General features: G+C 44.0%; 1 protein-coding gene across 3 annotated transcripts in view; it reads right to left on the reverse strand.

Annotated features, from left to right (window-relative positions):
• The window catches only part of DCUN1D3 (defective in cullin neddylation 1 domain containing 3), a 41090-nt gene that overhangs the window by 19315 nt on the left and 576 nt on the right, over positions 1 to 21199 (reverse strand). The gene's annotated exons all lie outside the window — the stretch shown is intronic.

The raw sequence follows: 21199 nt of genomic DNA on the forward strand, positions 1-21199 counted from the left end.
TAAAACAATTTTAATGTGACTCATTTCTATAGATTGCTTGAGAAAATACACAGATATTAACAGAGGTTTTTGTTGTTACCACTCCGTGGAGCCGGGGCAACTGGATGGAGCTTGAGTGTTTACTGGCCGGATGCCCTTCCTGACCGCCTTCTGCCGCACGAATCCCAGCGGCCAGTTAGGTCCCACAGAGTGGGTCTTCTCCGGGTCCCGTCAACTAAACAATGCCGCTTGGCGGGACCCAGGGAAAAAGCCTTCTCTGTGGCGGGCCCCGGCCCTCTGGAACCAACTCCCCCCAGAGATTAGAATTGCCCCCACCCTCCTTGCCTTTTGTAAGCTACTTAAAACCCACCTCTGCCGCCAAGCATGGGGGAATTAAGACTTCTTCTCCCCTTAGGCCGTTACAATTGTATGCATTGTATGTTTGTATGTATGTTTGGCTTTATATATTAAGGGGTTTTAATTCGCTTTTAGTATTGGATTATCATTGTATATTGTTTATGATTGTTGTTAGCCGCTCCGAGTTTTCGGAGAGGGGCGGCATATAAATCCAATAAATAAATAATAAATAATAACTTACATGAAGTTCACAGCAGTGGTTTCTTTTTCCTCTGCCCCTTATTAAAGAGAGAAAAATCTCTGCTCTACCCAGGATTGAACTCTCAACCATCCTGACTGGGAGGGGCAGCATCCCCACCACTAGGCCACCAATCCACACGACAATTCATATCAACAGTAATAGGCAAACTAAAAGGAGCCAGCAATCAAATCCCAGTCAAGCCTTTCTTAACGCCCACTCGCTTACACCTCCTTTTTTCTTAGCCCAAACCAAGAAACCCTAAGCAACTGCAGGAGACTCAGATGGAGAAACAGATGGAGCGTCTGCTCGGTGGCACCCACTGCAAAAAGCACAATATTGTCAACAATGCTGAGGAACGCTGGCTTTTTTTAAAAAGGAAAAACTCAATCCCACAAAGGGATGTCACGCAACTTCGTGCCATGAAATAAAAGGGGTTTGCTTGAAAGGGTTACAGAAAAATCAGAGGAGGAGGAGGAAAACTTCCTTGCGTTGAAGCTAAGGTGGAAGTTCCTACTAGGGTAGTAAACTCAGTTGACTGGCGCAGCTACTTCCTCTCTCTGAGCAAGACAATAGGCTTCCATAGCTGAGGGTTTTTACGTTCTCGTTTGGGTCAAAAGTTGACTTTTGCCGCCCCTGCGATCGTTTTCAGCATCTCTGCCAAGTTTCCTGCTACGTAAATATAAATGGAAGATGTGATAGAACCCAGATTAAGGCACAGAAAGAGAGGGGTTATTTTACAGCTCATAAAATAAGCCTTCCTTAATTTGAGTAGCCCTCCAAATATTTGCACTCCAGTTCCAAGAATTCCACAGCCAGCACAGCCAATGGGGCGGGGGGGGGGGGGGCCCTGGGAGCTGAAGTCTCCAGGGACATTTGATTTGTAGATGATGTTTCCCGTCCCGGTGTGTGTGTGTGTCATGGGATCCCCTTTTGCGATCTTCTGACAAGCAAAGTCTGTGGGGAAGCCAGATTCACTTAACAACCAGGTTACTGATCGAACAACTGCAGGGATTCACTTAACAAAGGTGGCAAGAAAAGTCGTTAAAAGGGGCAAAGCCCACTTAACAAATTTCTCACTTAGCGACGTGAATTTGGGGCTCAATTGTGATCGCAGGTTGAGGATTACTTGTGTTTACGGTTCAGTCTGGAAGTTCAGTGGCTGATTTTAAAACCCTCACCCTCTTCTTGTGAGAAATCTTGAAAGTCACTCCCTGACAAAGACGGGAAAAACATTCTCTGTGACTTCAACATTTAGAAATGTTAAATTAGATTGATAGATGATAGACAGACAGGTAGACAGATAGATGACAGAGATGGGTGGATTGATGGTAGGAAAAAGAAAGGAAAGGAAAGGAAAGAAGGGAAGAAGGAAGGAAGGAAAGGGGGGAGGGAGGGAAGGAAGGAAGGAAAGGAAAGGAAAGAAGGAAGGAAGGAAGGAAGGAAGGAAGGAAGGAAGGAAGGAAGAAAGAAAGAAAGAAAGAAAGAAAGAAAGAAAGAAAGAAAGAAAGAAAGAAAGAAAGAAAGAAAGAAAGAAAGAAAGAAAGAAAGAAAGAAAGAAAGAAAGAAAGAAAGAAAGAAGTGGACTGGGATAATAACTGAGGCCTGAGTTTGATAAATGGGGAACGCCGTCTTTTCAAGCCAAGACTAGGATGACAGGAAGGGGAAACATTAATTCTTTGGTTCATGCCTGATCCAGACAGCCGAACCCTCCTCTGCAAACACAAAATAGTTTTTGAAATGCAAATCTGGACCTCGGGCAAGTCCATCTACATTGTCTTTCCCCTTGATCAGCAACAGTTTTTTCTCCTTCTTTATGACACAGTATTTCAGGCGCTCAGGAATTCCCTTTCATGTGACAGCCAGCCTTCCACAGATGGGAGCTCAGCTCTGCAGATTTTGGCTATTCCTTATTACCTGGGTCTCCCTCTTTCTTAGGGGGATGGTGGGGTGTCTTCCATTCCGGCTTATAAAAAAGCTGCTCCCTGAACAGATTGTTTTGTCTTGTGGCATTAACACAGCTGTCTCCCCACATCGCAGCAGTTAGGTCCCTTACACAAAAGGAGGAAAGAGAGAACACAAGGAAGAAACTAAGTGGTCCCCCACATGACCACAATTCGGTCTCTGGTCTAAGACTGTAGTAAACTGATTGATTGACCACAATTCAACCCAACCTTTCTGTTCCTATGCGAAACAATTATTCCGTGAGCTTTGCCCTGCTTTACGACTTTTAGTCTTAAGTTTACCACAGTCATTAGGCGAATCAGTGCAGCTGTTAAGGCAGGAACATGGTTCTTAAGGGAATCTGGCTTTCTCCATTGATTTTGCTTGTCAGAAGGTCACAAAAAGGGATTGCATGAGCCTGTCCTGCCCTCAGTTACGAAAGTATCAAAACACACCATCTGAACGAACTTAATCTAATCAATGAACACTGCTAATAACTGGCTTAGCAATGGAGACACACCCACAAATCAAAAAGCAATCCTTTCTTGCAAAAAGCCAGTTGCTCATTAATATTCACTAGCAGCCGGCATTAAGTTAAGCAAAGTCTTAACTCAAGCAATGCAATTAGATCTTGGTTTCTCACATAGTGTCCAAATGCTTGGCAAAATGCCCAGGAGTCTTCCTGATAAGCAATCCAAAGCAGAAAAACAGAGTAGAGATTTTCAGGAGACAGTCACGACAAGACAACAGGCGTCTAAACTGTTATTTCCTGCAGCCTTTCAGCTGCCTCTGCTGTCCTTAAGTAGACTAGGGGAGTGGCCAATTAGCCCCCAGTCTTACTCCAGAGGAGACCTCCTCTTGAGTAGCCACTCCTGTCTCTTGGCAGCTCTGTGAGCTCTTGCATCAAGATGAGGAGAGGTGCTGGAGGGCTCAGGATGATCGTGCAGAATGCAGCTGCGAGAGCAGTCATGGGCTTCCCAAAAATGCCCATGTTACACCAACACTCTGCAGTCTGCATTGGTTGCCGATAAATTTCCTGTCACAATTCAAAGTGTTGGTTATGACCTATAAAGCCCTTCATGGCATCGGACCAGAATATCTCCGGGACCGCCTTCTGCTGCACGAATCCCAGCGACCGATTAGGTCCCACAGAGTCGGCCTTCTCCGGGTCCCGTCAACTAAACAATGTTGGTTGGCGGGCCCTAGAGGAAGAGCCTTCTCTGTGGTGGCCCGACTCTCTGGAACCAGCTCCCCCCAGAGATTAGAACTGCCCCTACCCTCCTTGCCTTTCGTAAACTCCTCAAAACCCACCTTTGTCGTCAGGCATGGGGGAATTGAGATATCTCCCCCGGGCCTATATAATTTATGTATGGTATGTTTGTAGGTATGTCTGCTTAAAAATGGGGTTTTCTTAACTACTTTAAATTTTAAATTGTAAATTATTAGATTTCTGATGAATTGTTTTATTATGTTGTGAGCGCCCCGAGTGTACGGAAAGGGGCGGCATACAAATCTAATAAATAAATAAATAAACAAACAAACAAACAAACAAACAAACCTCTGCTTCTGGCACTGAGTCCTCGCCATCCTCCCCACTACCCAACTCGGGTGCCAGCTGCACAGCCCGCTGGCACATCACCAAGTTGATCTCCTCTTAAACGGGATCTGCTATCAGCTGCACAGGCCACTGGTAGACCACAACAGAGCCCTGGACACAACAACCATCACTTCAGCCTTTTTATGGGGTTGGAAGGGACCTTTAGGGGCCACCAAGACCATGTGCCAGAGCGACCATGTGCCAGAGCATCCATCACATCTCACAGGTGTTCCAACCTGAGTCCCAGAACATCCTGCAAATTGATGGGTAGAGTTGCAAATGGCCAATTGTGGTTTTGTCTCTCTCTATCCGCTGAAGACAGAAAGCTATAGAGGTTACTATGCAATTACCATTGTTTTTTAATCATGGGAAGAAATCAGCTGCCACAAGCACCTAATTAAGACACAGCGGGGAGCCCAATAGCCACAAAGAGAGTCCGCTATGGCGCTTTTTGAAAGAGAGAGAAAAAAAAATCACCATTTACAACATCTCCTCTTAATCCTAAAAGGTGCAAATGAAAAAGCAGGATTATTGTCACATAGTTATCAGAAAGGAGTAAGTTTGAGAGGTGTTTTTTTTTTAATAGTTAAGAGTGGAAGATTTGGCTAGCCAGATTGCAACTGAGTGATAGATGGCTGAAAAGCCTTTTTTTTTCCTTAAAGAACCAGGCTGAGATTTTTCAGTGGAGAAAGAGAGGAATTTCCCAATTCAAACACTACAGAAGTACAACACAAGGTTTTCTACACAAATTCTGCAGAGATCTGCTTTTAGTAATAGAGTAAAAAAACCCAAAAACCATTCAACGATAATTCAGAAACTTTCCATTTTTCTATAACACCAATCGTTGCAAAAGCCTATATCAGTAATGGCGAACCTTTTTTCCCTCATAGAAACATAGAAGACTGACGGCAGAAAAAGACCTCATGATCCATCTAGTCTGCCCTTATACTATTTCCTGTGTTTTATCTTAGGATGGATATATGTTTATCCCAGGCATGTTTAAATTCAGGTTCTGTGGATTTACCAACCACGTCTGCTGGAAGTTTGTTCCAAGGATCTACTACTCTTTCAGTGAAATAATATTTCCTCACGTTGGTTTTGATCTTTCCCCCAACTAACTTCAGATTGTGTCCCCTTGTTCTTGTGTTCACTTTCCTATTAAAAACACTTCCCTCCTGAACCTTATTTTAACATATTTAAATGTTTCGATCATGTCCCTCGGGTGCCAAATGACCGTGCACATGTTATCATGCATGCGCGAGTGACCACACCCATAATTCAATGCCCGGGGAGGGCAAAAACAGCTTCCCCCAATCCCTGGAGGCCCTCTGGAGGCTGGAAATGGCCTGCTTCCCAACTTCTGGCAGGCCCAGTAGGCTCGTCTTTCACCCTCTCCAGACTCCAAAGGCTTCCCTGGAGCCGGGGAGGGTAAAAATGCCCTCCCCCATCCCCCAGAGGCTCTCTGGAAGCCAAAAATGCCCTCCCAGAACATCTGTGTGAGCTAAAAACCAGCTGGCCGGCACACACATGCACAGTGGACCTGAGCTAGGACAATGGCTTGTATGCTAGCAGATATGGCTCCGTGTGCCACCTGTGGCACCCATGCCATAGGTTCGCCATCACTGGCCTATATTATAATCTATCCATTTCTCCAATTGCTCTTCTTTGTTGTATTGTAGAAACAAAAAAACTAAGGCAAAGCACGAGACTTGTTGCCGGTTTGCACATGACGCTTGCAGGTCACATGATGAAAATTTGGAGGTTGGGCAAACTGTCATGCATTTATGGCAGTTGGCCTATCCTGTCACGACTTGTGACCTTCCCAGCTTCTGACAAAATTAAACAAGGGAAGCCAGGTTCACTTAACGAGCACACAATTCACTTAATGACTGCAACGAATGGCTTAATAGCTGCGGCCAAAAGGGTTGTAAAATGGGGCATTGCTGACTTAACAGCAATGCTTAGCAACTGAAAATTTGAGGCCTCGGTTGTGGTTGTAAGTCAAGGATCACCTTCACCAGTGATGGCGAACCCTTTTTTTCCTCGGGTGCCAAAAGAGCGTATGCACGTGTGCCCACACCCATAATTCAATGCCTGGGGAGGGTGAAAACAGCTTCCCCCACCCGCCAAAGGCCCTCTGGAGGCCGGAAATGGCCCAATAGGCTCATGTTTTGCCCTCCCCAGGCTCCAAAGGCTTCCCTGGAGCCTGGTGAGGGTAGAAACGCCCTCCCAGAGCCTCTGTGCGAGCCAAAAATCAGCTGGCCAGCACACACATACATGTTTTTAATAGGAAAGTGAACACAAGAACAAGGGGACACAATCTGAAGTTAGTTGGGGGAAAGATCAAAGGCAACATGAGAAAATATTATTTTACTGAAAGAGTAGTAGATCCTTGGAACAAACTTCCAGCAGACGTGGTTGGTAAATCCACAGTAACTGAATTTAAACATGCCTGGGATAAACATATATCCATTGTAAGATAAAATACAGGAAATAGTATACGGGCAGACTAGATGGACCATGAGGTCTTTTTCTGCCATCAGTCTTCTATGTTTCTATGTTTCTATGTTGGAGCTGAGCTAGGGCAACGGCTCATGGGCCAGCAGATATGGCTCCACGTAACACCTGTGGCACCCATGCCATAGGTTCGCCATCACTGACCTACACATTCAACAAGTTTACTCAGTTCTACCCTCTTATCCTGTTTGAGATCCAAACAATATATTCCCGGAAAACCCTCCAGCAAAAAAAAAAAAAAAAGGCAGGGGGCAAATCTGTTTGTCAGCAGGTCTACAAAAACAGCAAAAGAATCCCAGGAAAAATCAGCTTTTATTATTTGCTTTAGGAGGTTGGCTCCCAAAAAGATCACAGACTTCTGGGCTGCTATCATTGATGGACCCAGGGTGGGGAAATTTTCCACAAAAGGTTTTCCAAGAGAAGAACGTTCCAAACATTTTCCTGCCAGCAACAACTGTAAAATTGGATGGAGATATAATACTGGTAGTTCTCGACTTACGCCCACAAAGCGGCTCAGACTTTCTGCTGCTAAGTGAATTTTGTTGCGTTTTGACTTTCCTTGGCCCATTCGTTAAGTGAATCCTTGCCGTTGTTAAATGGATAACCCGATAGTTAAATAAACCTCATTGTCCTTGCTTGGCAGAAGGCCGCGAAAGGGGATCGCATGACCCCAGAACACCCGTCGTAAATATGAGTCGGTGGTCTGAATTTTGAACACCTATGGGATGTTATCTCCGGGACCGCCTTCTGCCGCACAAATCCCAGCGACCAGTTAGGTCCCACAGAGTGGGCCTTCTCTGGGTCCCGTCAACTAAACAATGTCGTTTGGCGGGCCCCAGGGGAAGAGCCTTCTCTGTGGCGGCCCCGGCCCTCTGGAACCAACTCCCCTCGGAGATTAGAATAGCCCCCACCCTTCTTGCCTTTTGTAAGCTTCTTAAAACCCACCTCTGTCGTCAGGCATGGGGGAACTGAGATATTCTTTCCCCCTAGGCTTCTACAATTTATGTATGGTATGTTTGTATGTATGTATGATTGGTTTTAAAATAAGGGTTTTTAGCTGTTTTAGTATTGGATTGTCACATGTTGTTTTTACCACTGTTGTTAGCCGCCCCAAATCTACGGAGAGGGGCGGCATACAAATCCAATAAACATAAACAAACATAAACATAAACACATGCTGCAATGGTCATAACTGTGAAAAAAACAGTCATATTTTGGCACTGTTTGTAACATTGAACGATCACTAAATGAACAGCTTGTAAGTCGAGGATCTCCTGTATTTTAACAATGCCAGGGAAAGATAACTTCCTGCCTTAAATTAAGGACCCCTACCCCAATCACACCCATTCTAAGGTTAAATTTTAAACATTTTGAGTTTATTCAGCCTCAGTCCTTAGCTATGACTGGCTGAGTTTTCTTTTCTTTTTTCCCAAGATGTTAAAAAATATATATGCCCAAAACAATCTGGGAAATTTTCCAGTTCACATTCTCCAGAAAATCTACAACACTTGTCCTGGAACAGGAGAGGGAAACCAATAACCCAAGTTTAAACGCGAATGTTCTCCAAACCCGGAGCCAAGACTAAATGTCATAAGATTGTTTACCACTGCATTCTTGAAAACCTGCTCAGTGTCATGTTTTGTTTTGGTTTTAAGAAATTATTGCTGGAGCCCATGCCCATGGAAAATGCAGAGAAGCCAAGGCCCTTCTTTAAAACAATGTTGTAAGTTTCCCCCCGCATGCTGTATCGCTCTGATAAACAACTAATTCCCACCACACAACACAACAACCATTTTTCAGAAGTGGGGTAGGGTCTCCTGCTTGAGATGTTGGACTAGATGACCTATAAGAGCCCTTCCAACTCTGTTTCATCTGTTTAACACTGTTTATGTCATAGAAGAAACATAGAAACATAGAAGTCTGACGGCAGAAAAAGACCTCATGGTCCATCTGGTCTGCCCTTATACTATTTCCTGTATTTTATCTTAGGATGGATCTATGTTTATCCCAGGCATGTTTAAATTCAGTTACTGTGGATTTACCAACCACGTCTGCTGGAAGTTTGTTCCAAGGATCTACTACTCTTTCAGTAAAATAATATTTTCTCATGTTGCCTTTGATCTTTCCCCCAACTAACTTCAGATTGTGTCCCCTTGTTCTTGTGTTCACTTTCCTATTAAAAACACTTCCCTCCTGAACCCTATTTAACCCTTTAACATATTTAAATGTTTCGTGTCATGCAATATCAAAACACCTAGTAGGGCTGTATTATTTATTATCCTTCTCACCTGTCCTACTACGTCCTTAGCTTCTTATGACCACAACTTTGTAGTTGTATCTCATGATTTGTGCTTTTGTTTGTTTATTTGTTTGTTTGTTTATTAGATTTGTATGCCGCCCCTCTCTGAAGACTCGGGGCGGCTAACAACAATAAAAAAGACAATGTAACAAATCTAATATTAAAAAATAATCTAAAAACCCCAATTTAAAGAACCACTCATACATACAAGCATACCATGTATAAATTCTATAAGCCTAGGGGGAAGGAAAAAAATTACAGTTCCCCCATGCCTGATGACAGAGGTGGGTTTTAAGGAGCTTGCGAAAGGCAAGGAGGGTGGGGGCAACTCTGATATCTGGGGGGAGCTGGTTCCAGAGGGTCGGGGCCACCACAGAGAAGGCTCTTCTCCTGGGTCCCGCCAAATGACATGGCTTTTAGTATTCTAATATGATATATGTGGGTTACTTTCGTATCCTATAACTATGATGGTTGTTATCTATGACTTAAGGTGATTTATTATGATGATTATCACTTGTTGCTAGCATGTACACTAATGCAATTTTAAGACGTGTGGACTTCAAGTCCCAGAATTCCTCAGCCAGCTTCTGGGAGTTGAAGTCCAGGGAGACCCCTGCACTAATGCACCTGGAGACAAGTACCTTGGGTGTGTGTGTGCGTGTGGGTGTCCAATCACACTTGGCCAAATAAAGAATTCTATTCCGTTCTACAGAAGAGCAGAGTTATAGGTAGCTTTCCTTTTCCAACAGCTGTGTTAATTAGCATGTTGTGGTTCCACTGGTTTTGGAAGACTTGCCTCTTCCAAAAATGCTTAAGGAAGCATCAGACATGCCTTTTAGCACAATGCTGTAAAAACTCTGCGGTTGAGTTTCTGTTGGGCTGCAACTCCATAATGGGATTCGCTGGGCTTTCGCTTCGCTTGCTGCATAAATCCAGACAAGAGGTTTGCAAACTACAGATTAAAACTTAAAAAAAAAACACTGGGCGATTCCGGCGTGCTAGGTTTGATTCATCAAAATGTATCCACGCAAAGAAAAGGCATTGTGATCTCAAGTGTTTGGCCCTTATCTGCGTTGTATAATGTTGCAAAACAGCCCACATTACAAGGGCTATGTGCTTTCTTACCCCCTCCAATTCTATTAATTCAATGAATCGTTTATGCGTATCTATCCTGATGTCCTACCTACCTAGTTTAACTCCATTCACATCCAAATTAAGGTTTTCATTCTAAGTTCTCCTTGCTCCACATCTCAACATAGCAGTATCAGAATGGATTGCCATAAAGAAGTGGGGGGAGGGGGGGTGTTTTCAAGCTATTCTCCAAAACACCCGAAAGCAGGACAAGGAGCAATGGCTGGAAATTAATTAAGGAGAGAAGAACCTGGAAATAAGGAGAAATTTCCCAACAGTGAGAAGAATTAATCAGTGGGATAGCTTGCCTTCAGAAGATGCTCAATCACTGGAGACTTTTAAAAGATGATTGAATAAAAACATAGAAACATAGAAGACTGACAGCAGAAAAAGACCTCATGGTCCATCTAGTCTGCCCTTATACTATTTCCTGTATTTATCTTAGGATGAATAGATGTTTATCCCAGGCATGTTTAAATTCAGTTACTGTGGATTTACCAACCACGTCTGCTGGAAGTTTGTTCCAAGGATCTACTACTCTTTCAGTGAAATAATATTTTCTCATGTTGCCTTTGATCTTTCCCCCAACTAACTTCAGATTGTGTCCCCTTGTTCTTGTGTTCACTTTCTTATTAAAAACACTTCCCTCCTGAACCTTATTTAACCCTTTAACATATTTAAATGTTTCGATCATGTCCCCCCTTTTCCTTCTGTCCTCCAGACTATACAGATTGAGTTCATTAAGTCTTTCCTGATACGTTTTATGCTTAAGACCTTCCTCCAGACATTTGTGTGAAGTGATATAGGGTTTTTTTCTGCCTGAGCAGGGGGTTGGACTAGAAGACCTCCAAGGTTTCTTCCAATTCTGTTATTCGGAATATTTGTGCAGGTTTTCTCTAGGATGCAATAATTCACTCTCTCCCATACCTGTGTTTCCAGCTTTAAAAAACCATATAGCGCCTGGATCAAGAGTCTCAAGCCTGCCACAACTTCCACCCAGGATAATTTTTTTTAAAAACCCATCTCTACCCACAGTGAGAAGAAATCAGAAGGTCTATTTTTTGGGGAGGGAAGAGATAGGAGGAGGACCTACCCAAGCCACTTTTGGTTATTCAACCAAATGCCAAATATGGAGATACTCCAACTGCATAAACACTGGCCTAAAATGACCTGCTGCCTAACGGACTGAAAAGGGCAGGAGTTGTAGTCCAAATCTTAAGAAGGCATTGGATGACTGGCATAGTGGAAGAGTGGCACGCAGCTTTCCTCGAATGATGTTACCTAGTTTGGGTAATGAAATGTCTAGAAGAAAACCACCAAGCTCAGAGAACACCAAGGATCCCACAGTCTTCCTCCTCTTCCTCCCCCTTGCAAAATCCTCTCCCTTCTAACAGTGATGATGTTACTTTTGAAAAACTGCTTCGGCCTGCCCTCGGTTCTTGCTGCTGCCAATATGTCAGTTTGCCTTTTGCCTTTGTAATCCTTTGTGCAATTTCTTGATCCGAGGCAAGGTCTCCATCTTATTAAGGTGCTGAGAGGACATTAAAATTTATTTATTTATTAGATTTGTAACAATAACAAAGACAATGTAAGAACAAATCTAATAATTTAAAAAACACTAAAAAACCCATTATTAAAAGCAAACACACACACAAACATTCCATATATAAACTGTATAGGCCCGGGGGAGATGTGTCAGTTCCCCCATGCCTGACGGCAGAGATGGGTCTTAAGAACTTTATGAAAGGCAAGGAGGGTGGGGGCAGTTCTAATCTCCGGGGGGAGCTGGTTCCAGAGGGTCGGGGCCACCACAGAGAAGGCTCTTCTCCTGGGTCCTGCCAAATGACATTGTTTAGTCGACGGGACCCGGAGAAGGCTCACTCTGTGGGACCTACCCGGTCGCTGGGATTCGTGCGGCAGAAGGCGGTCCCGGAGATATTCTGGTCCGATGCCATGAAGGGCTTTATAGGTCATAACCAACACTTTGAATTGTGCCCGGAAATTGATCGGCAACCAATGCAGACTGCGGAGTGTTGGTGTAACATGGGCATACCTGGGGAAGCCCATGATAGCTCTCGCAGCTGCATTCTGCATGATCTGAAGTTTCCGAACACTTTTCAAAGGTAGCCCCATGTAGAGAGCGTTACAGTAGTCGAGCCTCGAGGTGATGAGGGCATGAGTGACTGTGAGCAGTGACTCCCGGTCTAGATAGGGCCGCAACTGGTGCACCATGCGAACCTGGGCAAACGCCCCCCTCGCCACAGCTGAAATATGTTTCTCTAATGTGAGCTGTGGATCGAGGAGGACGCCCAAGTTGCGGACCCTCTCTGAGGGGGTCAATAATCCCCCCCCCAGGGTTATGGACGGACAGATGGAATTGTTCCTGGGAGGCAGGACCCACAGCCACTCCGTCTTATCCGGGTTGAGTTTGAGTCTGTTGGCATCAATGAGATGGCATCAAAAACAAACCAACAACCTACAGAGTGTTATAGAGGCACACGGGCTCTATAACGGCAGGTTTCTTAGCCGCAAGGAAGTCAAACATGGAAGAAAAAAGAGAAGAAGCCATGCAGGACTATTTGGGCCAAGTTCCAGGTCAGTGTTTCTCAATCTTGGCTGCTTCAACTTCCAGAATTTGCCAGGCTGGATGAGGAATTGAAGTCCATGGGTCTTCAAGCAGTCAAAGAAATGAGATGTGTGGGCTTCCACTCCCAGAATTTGCCAGGTTGGCTGAGGAATTCTGGGAGTTGAAGTCCACATAAATCTTCAAGTAACCATGGTTGAGAAAACCCTGTCCCTGGAGTTATTAGTTCTTCTAGAATTATACTCTCAAGGTAAAAAACAGACTCAACAATGCTACAAAATCCTCCACATAAATCAGAGGTCTTCAAACTTGGCAACTTTTAAGACCTGTGGTAAGCAAGTCTTAAAGTTGCCAAGTTTGGGGACTCCTGACACAAATCATAAAATGACATTTGTCCGGTTATTCGGCTACAAAAGTCAAGGGTTAGTGTAGAAAAAGCCCAAGGTGGTTAGTTTTAGACCTAATCCTGTGACTTTGGAGGAGGGAGGGAGGATAGGTTTTTTTCACATTTGGGGGTTAGCTACTTTGATCCATCAAAATTGCAGGAGTGTAATAGCCTCATCAGTTCGTGCTCAAGGCTTGGCACACCTCTGCAAATTGCCCACGCATTTTGGAAATTACATCCACCTTCCACAGCCCTGAAGGTTGAGGAACACCTGCATAGCTGGCTGGAGAATTCTAGGAGTTGAAGTCCACAAGCCTTAAAGTTGCCAAGTTTGAAGACCTCTGTTTTAAAGGATCAAGGCAACTGGGGAAGAACAGAAAGCTTCGAAGAATTTTTTCAGAGGAAATCTGTGGTTCTCAAGTGTTATTTAAAGAATTTAAGAGACAACCATCCACTAGAGTCCAGAGCCATACTGGAAAAGACAGAGAATCCATTGTTTCAGTAAAAGCTACCCAAAGATGTTGGGGGGGGGGGGGGGGGTTCCACAATGCTAGCTGCAGGAGAAAATATCTTTACATTAATATTTGCTTAACCACTGCTTGCCGCAATTCAAGTTCAAGTTTCAAGTTTTATTGGATTTATATGCCGCCCCTCTCCGAAAACTCGGGGCGGCTAACAACAATCATGAAAATATACAATAAAATCCAATACTAAAAGCAAATTAAAACCCCTTATTATGTAAAAACCAAACATACATACAAACATACCATGTATACAGTTGTAACGGCCTAGAGGGAGAAAAAAGTTTTAATTCCCCCATGCTTGGCGGCAGAGGTGGGTTTTAAGTAGCTTGCGAAAGGCAAGGAGGGTGGGGGCAATTCTAATCTCTGGGGGGAGTTGGTTCCAGAGGGCCGGGGCCGCCACAGAGAAGGCTCTTCTCCTGGGTCCCGCCAAGCGGCATTGTTTAGTTGATGGGACCCGGAGAAGACCCACTCTGTGGGACCTAACCTAATTGTTGCCCATTTGACATTGAAAGAAAGAGTCTTCGGAGAGGGGCGGCATACAAATCTAATAAATTGAATTGAATTGAATTCTCTTTCCTCCCCCCAAAATTAACCTGCACCAGGACTTTACAAAGTTGTTTTCAGAACAAAAAAAAATTGTTTTTCAGCTAACCTTCTCGTAATGTTTTCCCTCCCAATGAGTGGATGTGCTTGATAACTTCATCTCTCCTTTTTTAAAAAAAAAATAAATCTTAGGTATGGTTCTAATAGGTTTGTGGCTTTAAAAGAATGGAAATCGAGTGAATGATATTTCAAAACATAGAAAACTGATGGCGGGGGCTGGGGGGAGCCAGTATTCCATTGAGCCTGCCCTTTTGAGATTTATTATTTTTTAATTTTGGATGATGGGCGTGTGTTTATCCCGAGCATGTTTTAAACTCAATTGCTGACGAACGACGGCTGGAAATTGGACGTTTAAATGTCGAACGTTCTGGGGCAGACCGCTGGATTCTGCCTGGCCATAACTTTTCGAGCTTAAAAAAGCCAGGATTTCGCAAGCAATTGTGTTGTCTAGAGAGAGCAGTCACTGCACAAAACAGAACAATCACTGCACAAAACGCATTACTCACATGAACACCAGGGCCTCTTGGGGACAGGGTGTTGTGTGTGTATGTGTTTTTAAATGGCGCTTCCACACCCTTCAGATAGGAACAGAATATAAATAATGACTGGAAAAGCAAGCTACATTGGAATGTTGCGTTTGAGTTGCCTGTTTCTACCCAGAAAATTCTGGGAAGGGAGGCCACAAATTCTCTCCACTTTTCCTATGAATCAATACCCAAAGGCTGCAGGTTCTAAACAGGCCGTCTCGGACTTACAACAGTTCGTTTAGTGACCGTTGGAAGTTACAACGGCACCGAAAAAGTGATCTATGACTGTTTTTCGCCCAACCATTACAGCAACCCCGTTGTCAGGTGATCAAAATTCGGACGCTTGGCCACTGGTTTCATATTTACAACGATGGCTGTGTCCCCGGGATCACGTGACACCCCCCCCCCCTTACTAATTTATCAACCGCAGTCATTCACTTAACAACTGTGACAAGAAAGGTTGTAAAATGTCTATCTCAGCATTGGGCGCAATAATAATCATAAATTGAACACTACTTGTAATGATATTTCGTATTATTCACCCAGAAGTGCACAGAGAGGGAATTCCCTGGCTTTTTTCTCCACAACGCTTAAAACATGAACATAGGAGTTGCCAGGGCTGGGCAAATTGAGTTCCTAGAACAGTGATAGTAAACCTATGGCATGGGTGCCACAGGTGGCACGCGGAGCCATATGTGCTGGCACACGAGCCGTTGCCCTAGCTCAGCTCCAACGTGCATGTGTGTGCCATCCAGCTGATTTTTGGCTCACACAGAGACTCTGGGAGGGGGTTTTGTCTTCCAGAAAGCCTCCGGGGAGATGGGGGAGGGCGTTCTACCCTTCCCCGGCTCCTGGGAAGCATTTGGAGCCTGGGGAAGGTGAAACACGAGCCTACTGGGCCCATCAGAAGTTGGGAAACAGGCCATTTCCAGCCTCAAGAGGGCTTCTGGGGGGCAGGGGAAGCTGTTTTCTCTCTCCCTAGGCATTGAATTATGGGTATGGGCACTTGTGCATACACAATAGTGCGCACCCATGCTCTTTCAGCACCCAAGGGGAAAAATTCCCCATCACTGTCCTAGACCCTGCTGAACTCCAACGTCCCAAAGCCCCATTGAAAACGGTCCATGGCAAAGCAGGTTGCAACATCTGGAAGGCCGCAGTTCTCCTCCCTGAATGGAGAGACCCTCAACACCACAAGAGCAACTGCCCGGCTTATTCAAATGAAAGCTGTAGAATCTGATCCAACATCTGCTCCTCATTAATGAACTGCGGCATGCGAACAATAGTCTATGCTGGTATGCTGCCTTTGGATATGGAAGCTCTTCTGGCATCCTTTAAACTGGCTTTCAAAAGACAGGAGGAGGCAACTGAGGAAGAGAAAGGCACAACCCAGATGGAGAGGAGAAACAGGGGAATAAAATCTTGGGGGGTGGGGTGTCTCTCTTCAAGAACAAAAACTGTCATTTCCTAAGTTTTCTGTTTGTTGATTCAGAGTAACAATATTCACAAATGCTTGTTTAGGGAATGAGGAGGAAAAACATCCTTGTCAACTTCACCATTCAATATGCCCATAAGAGAAGGACAGATCTCAAGTAAAAATTAATAATAAAATCTTTACATTTTTAAAGGACACCAGCCAGAGCAGAGAACTACTCAAAATAAATAGTGAACAATTAAAAGATGTGGAAAGACTTTGCCCATAAAATTGCCAAGAGTCGGACGCGACTGAACGGATATCATCATCATCATCATCATCATCACCGTTGCAGATTAAATGGAAGCTCTAACTGCCATTGAAATAGAAAGAAGCCCAATGTCCCTTTCATTTCCCTATGAATAGCATACATTTTTAGTCTACCTCATACAATGAAATTAAATGCCATCTTCAATGTGCATTATACATAAAAAATTAAACAGAAACACCACCCCATTCACACTATACAATTGAATTAAAAAACTCTGGGATAGAGGCTGTTTTTCAGCCTATTTGTCTGTGTTTTTATTGTCCTGTACCGTCTGCCAGATGGTAATAGTTTTTTAAAAAGGTGCCCAGGAGGAGATGGTTCTTTACAGCAATGGTGCTCAATGTTTTTTTCAAGTTGGACTTCTTTTAAATACCTTTTGTGGCAATGGACAACCTAGACTTAACATTTAAATCAAAATATTTCTTCAATCCTTTGCTTGATGGGATCCGTGGACCACAGGTTGAGATCCGTTAGCATAATCTATTCCCAAAATCCTTTGAGAAATACAGAATTAAACCCATGAGAATGTTGATTTTTTTTCAAGATGGAGTGGTGGTCTCCAACTGTGGCAACTATAAGACTGGTGGACTTCAATTCCCAGAATTCCTGGCTGAGGAACTCTGGGAGTTGAAGTCCATAGGTCTTACAGTTGCTAAGGCTGGAGACACCTCCACTGGAGTAACTGAAACAATAGCTTCTACCTGGCCAGTTCAAAGCCCCAAACAACATACCATATTTACCCATTAATAACCCCCTTCAAATTTAGCAACCCTTCATTTTGATGAAACATGCAGAGGGTGGGACTCCAAAGTGGATTTTTAACATTTATTCTAAAGGAGTTGGGAGGGGAAAGAAAAGCTTTTTTTTAAAAAAAATCACAAGATAGCAGAAGAGCTAAATTGGGGAAGAGCTGGGATTTTGAAAGGTTTCCCCCGCCCCCTGCCACCCAATCAACACTTACAGGATTCTATTTTGATGCTTCACCTTCTAGTCCAAACCTTGTTGGATCCCCATAATTTCCCAGCCACCATAGCCGTGCAGGCTAAGGATGATGGGAGCTGTAGTCTGATATATACAGAGGGTGGAAGGAGGGAGAAATGGGATTTGCCTTTCTTCTCCCTTCAAAGCTGTTATGATTAACTCTTCTTCTAAGTCAGGGGGGAGTCAAACTCACGGCGTCATGGGGGTGTCACATGACATATCAGGATTCCCCCCCCCTTTGCTAAACTGGGCGTGGCCAGCACATGACACATCAGGCCCACAGGGCTGGCAGTTTGACAGCCCTGTTCTAGGTCATCCCACCCACTTTACAAAGGAATTACACAGGCCCTGGTTATCAACACTGAACGTTTCAATTGGACCATAAGCCAGGCGCCTCCACAATTGATCTTGGTACCCAGGTTAGCTGCCATGGACAAAGGCAACCTTTTCAATATTTGGATGCTAAGCCGAGAAAGTCCCAAAAGGTGCTTCCCCACCCCCACCCCCACCACCAAAAGGCAAGTTGGCTTTGTTTTTCCTTGAAGACAATCACGACCTGACTGATGACTGAGAATCTCCATAGACATTAAACTATCATTGGTTGCCGATCAATTTCCGGTCACAATTCAAAGTGTTGGTTATGACCTTTAAAGCCCTTCATGGCATTGGACCAGAATATCTCCGAGACCGCCTTCTGCCGCATGAATCCCAGCGACCGATTAGGTCCCACAGAGTCGGCCTTCTCCGGGTCCCGTCAACTAAACAATGTCGTTTGGCGGGTCCCAGGGGAAGAGCCTTCTCTGTGGCGGCCCCGACTCTCTGGAACCAGCTCCCCCCAGAGATTAGAACTGCCCCTACTCTCCTTGCCTTTCGTAAGCTCCTTAAAACCCACCTTTGTCGTCAGGCATGGGGGAACTGAGACACCTCCCCCGGGCATATACAATTTATGCATGGTATGTTTGTATGTATGTTTGTTTAGTAAATGGGGTTTTTAAAAATATTTTAAATTATAATTTAGATTTGTCATGAATTATTTTATTTTGCTGTGAGCCGCCCCGAGTCTGCGGAGAGGGGCGGCATACAAATCTAAATAATAAATAAATAAATGAAGGATTTTGCAAACTAACCTATAACATAGAGAAAGACTATCTAGTACAGTATATTAATCAGGGGCAGATTCTTCTTATCTGCTGCTACCGGTGCGCTGGGCGCGCAACATGAGGATTCGTGTGTACATGCATGTTCCCAGCGTGATTTTGCTTCCGCACATGTGCAGGAAGCCAAAATGTGCCAAAATCTTGCAAGGGGATGCGTCTGCATGTGTGTGAGATTTCGGTGAGGTTTTGCTTCCATGCAGGTGAGTGTCCCCTCACAAGGGGGGAATTTTTCAAAACCAAAAATTCAACAAAAAAGATGGCGACGCTTGAAGGACCAGCACCGCAGCGGTCTTGCGCAAATTGCACAATCTGGTGGCGCTACCGGTGTGGAGTCACCTAAGCCCTGGTTGCAACCCACCACTGATGTTAACGCAGGGGTTCCCATTCCTTGGTCCATGGGCTGGTTCACGTCCGGGCTGCACAGCTGGAGATGAGTGGTGTGCAAGCAAAACTGTGTGTGTGCAGGATCTAGGTTGTGAGCTCCAGTTCTTCCCTCCCTCCCCACCCAAGGTCCATGGAAAAATTGCCTTCCACAAACCAGTCCCTGGTACCAAAAAGGTTGGGATTGCTGCTTGAACGGCTGGTGTTTTGTAGTTTCAGCACAGATACAGAAGAATAAGAAAAAAACAACACCAGTGGTGGGGTTCTTTTTACAACGCAAGGCAATCATGAAGCGAAGCAGAAATTTTCCACTACAATTCCCTAATGAATTGAAGCTACTGTAACACAGAACTTGAAAAATAATTAGCTCATTAGGCTCCAAGGTTCCAGCAATACCCCATGATCAATGCTGGTAAATATCACCAAGGAATCTCCCCCACTTTTCCCCTGGCGAAGCCACCACTCAGAATAACTAGGGCTTTTATATCGTTACATCCAGATAATTAATTTCTTTCAAGTCGAATTTATTTCTAAGAAATTCCCAGCAGTTTAAAAGCTACCCTCTTATCTGGTACATAGGACCAAAACTTGCAACTTAGTGATAATTAACCAAAATTTAAAATCCAGGGAAGCCCTCTTTCCCCACCCACCCCCAAAATTCTACATTACCACCTGTTCCAAGATGATGTGCAGAACCACCTCATAAAAATAGGTACTGGCCCTGCCTGGGATTTATCCAATTAGAGCAACTGAGGACAAAAATCTAAAAAAAGTATCAGCAGTGCTAGACAAGTAATACAATAATAATATAATTAAGGAATCTCATAAACTCTGAACAGGTGGCACCTCAAACATTTTGCTATCTGCAGTACATACAAGGGATTTTGTAGGCAAAATTCTTCCCAAACCTATTAAATTCTGCCACAAATTTATCTCCAAGTAGGAGTCTCCAGCCGTTGAGAAATCTCTGCTGGACAGTTCACTTAAGACACAACAATGATGGAGAAATAAGTTCTCATTGCTGGCATCAGAGGTACACATTTTTTTTATTTTTTTATTTATTTATTTAATTGGATTTGTATGCCGGCTCTCTCCGAGGACTCGGGGCGGCTCACAGCGTATACAAAACAAAGACAATAATATAAATCCAATTAATACTACTTTTAAAAACAACCCTTCAATTCAGTTAAAAAAGTAAAACCTATCAAACCAATCATTCAACACTTCATACATAAGTGGACCTTGATCTGTGCCCAGTCAGATGTGTTGCAAAATTCATACTTCTGTGCCTTAAGTCATCTGTCAATTCATTTGCCTTCAATCTGGGCTCCCCAGAAACAATTCTCAAGAGTGAAAGCCCCAATAACTCTTTCTCAGTTCAAAAGTGCCACAACGAAACCAGGATGTTGTCAGGATCACGGCTCTAGTTCCCCGGAAGATTCAGCAATCCTCAAAATCTCTGAGGATCAACCAGGTTAACCAGTCCCCACCCTTCCAAGCAAGACAGGCACAGTCAGCTCAAATATCACCAGGATGCAATCTATTCACAAAGATGAGATGGTTCTTATCCCGCTGATGCCCCCTTTCCTTCCAATCCCTCCCACTCCCAAACACTAAAGCCAGGCTGGTATATAAATACACATGCACAGCCTAGTTACACCTCCCCAATTCCATTTGCACAATGTGCTAAAGTAGATGAGAAAGCTAGATAACTAGATTAGATAATGATTGATGATAGATAGATAGATGATAAATGATAGATCGATAGAAAATAGATGATACTGTAGACAGACAGATACAGACAGACAGATAGATATCATTGGATAGATAGATCTATTCAATCTATCTTCCAGATAGATGAAGATAGATACTGTAGATGATAGATAGATAGATAGATAGATAGATAGATAGATAGATAGATAGATAGATAGATAGATAGATAGGATTGACAGACAGACAGACAGGAAGGATGGATAGATAGCTGGATAGATAATTATGTTATAGATATAAGACAGACACGTTTTAACCCTCAGTGTGAGAGCCATCTGGTCTACTCGACGGATTAAGGCAGACAAAAAGGGCAGAATCCCATAACCAGGTTTTTAAGTAGGCTGAACCAAGCGCCGGCTCTACTTCTTATTATGGCCTGGAGCCGTTCCCAGAGTGGCCCTATAAAAGTCCAACACTGGCCTAAAGGCAACCGCCTCGCCCTGGGCCCTCACCTCTGGGGTAGAAACTCACAGAGCAAGG

The sequence above is a fragment of the Erythrolamprus reginae genome, chromosome 9 (assembly GCF_031021105.1).
Source record: "Erythrolamprus reginae isolate rEryReg1 chromosome 9, rEryReg1.hap1, whole genome shotgun sequence".
In the NCBI taxonomy this organism is placed as follows: domain Eukaryota; kingdom Metazoa; phylum Chordata; class Lepidosauria; order Squamata; family Dipsadidae; genus Erythrolamprus; species Erythrolamprus reginae.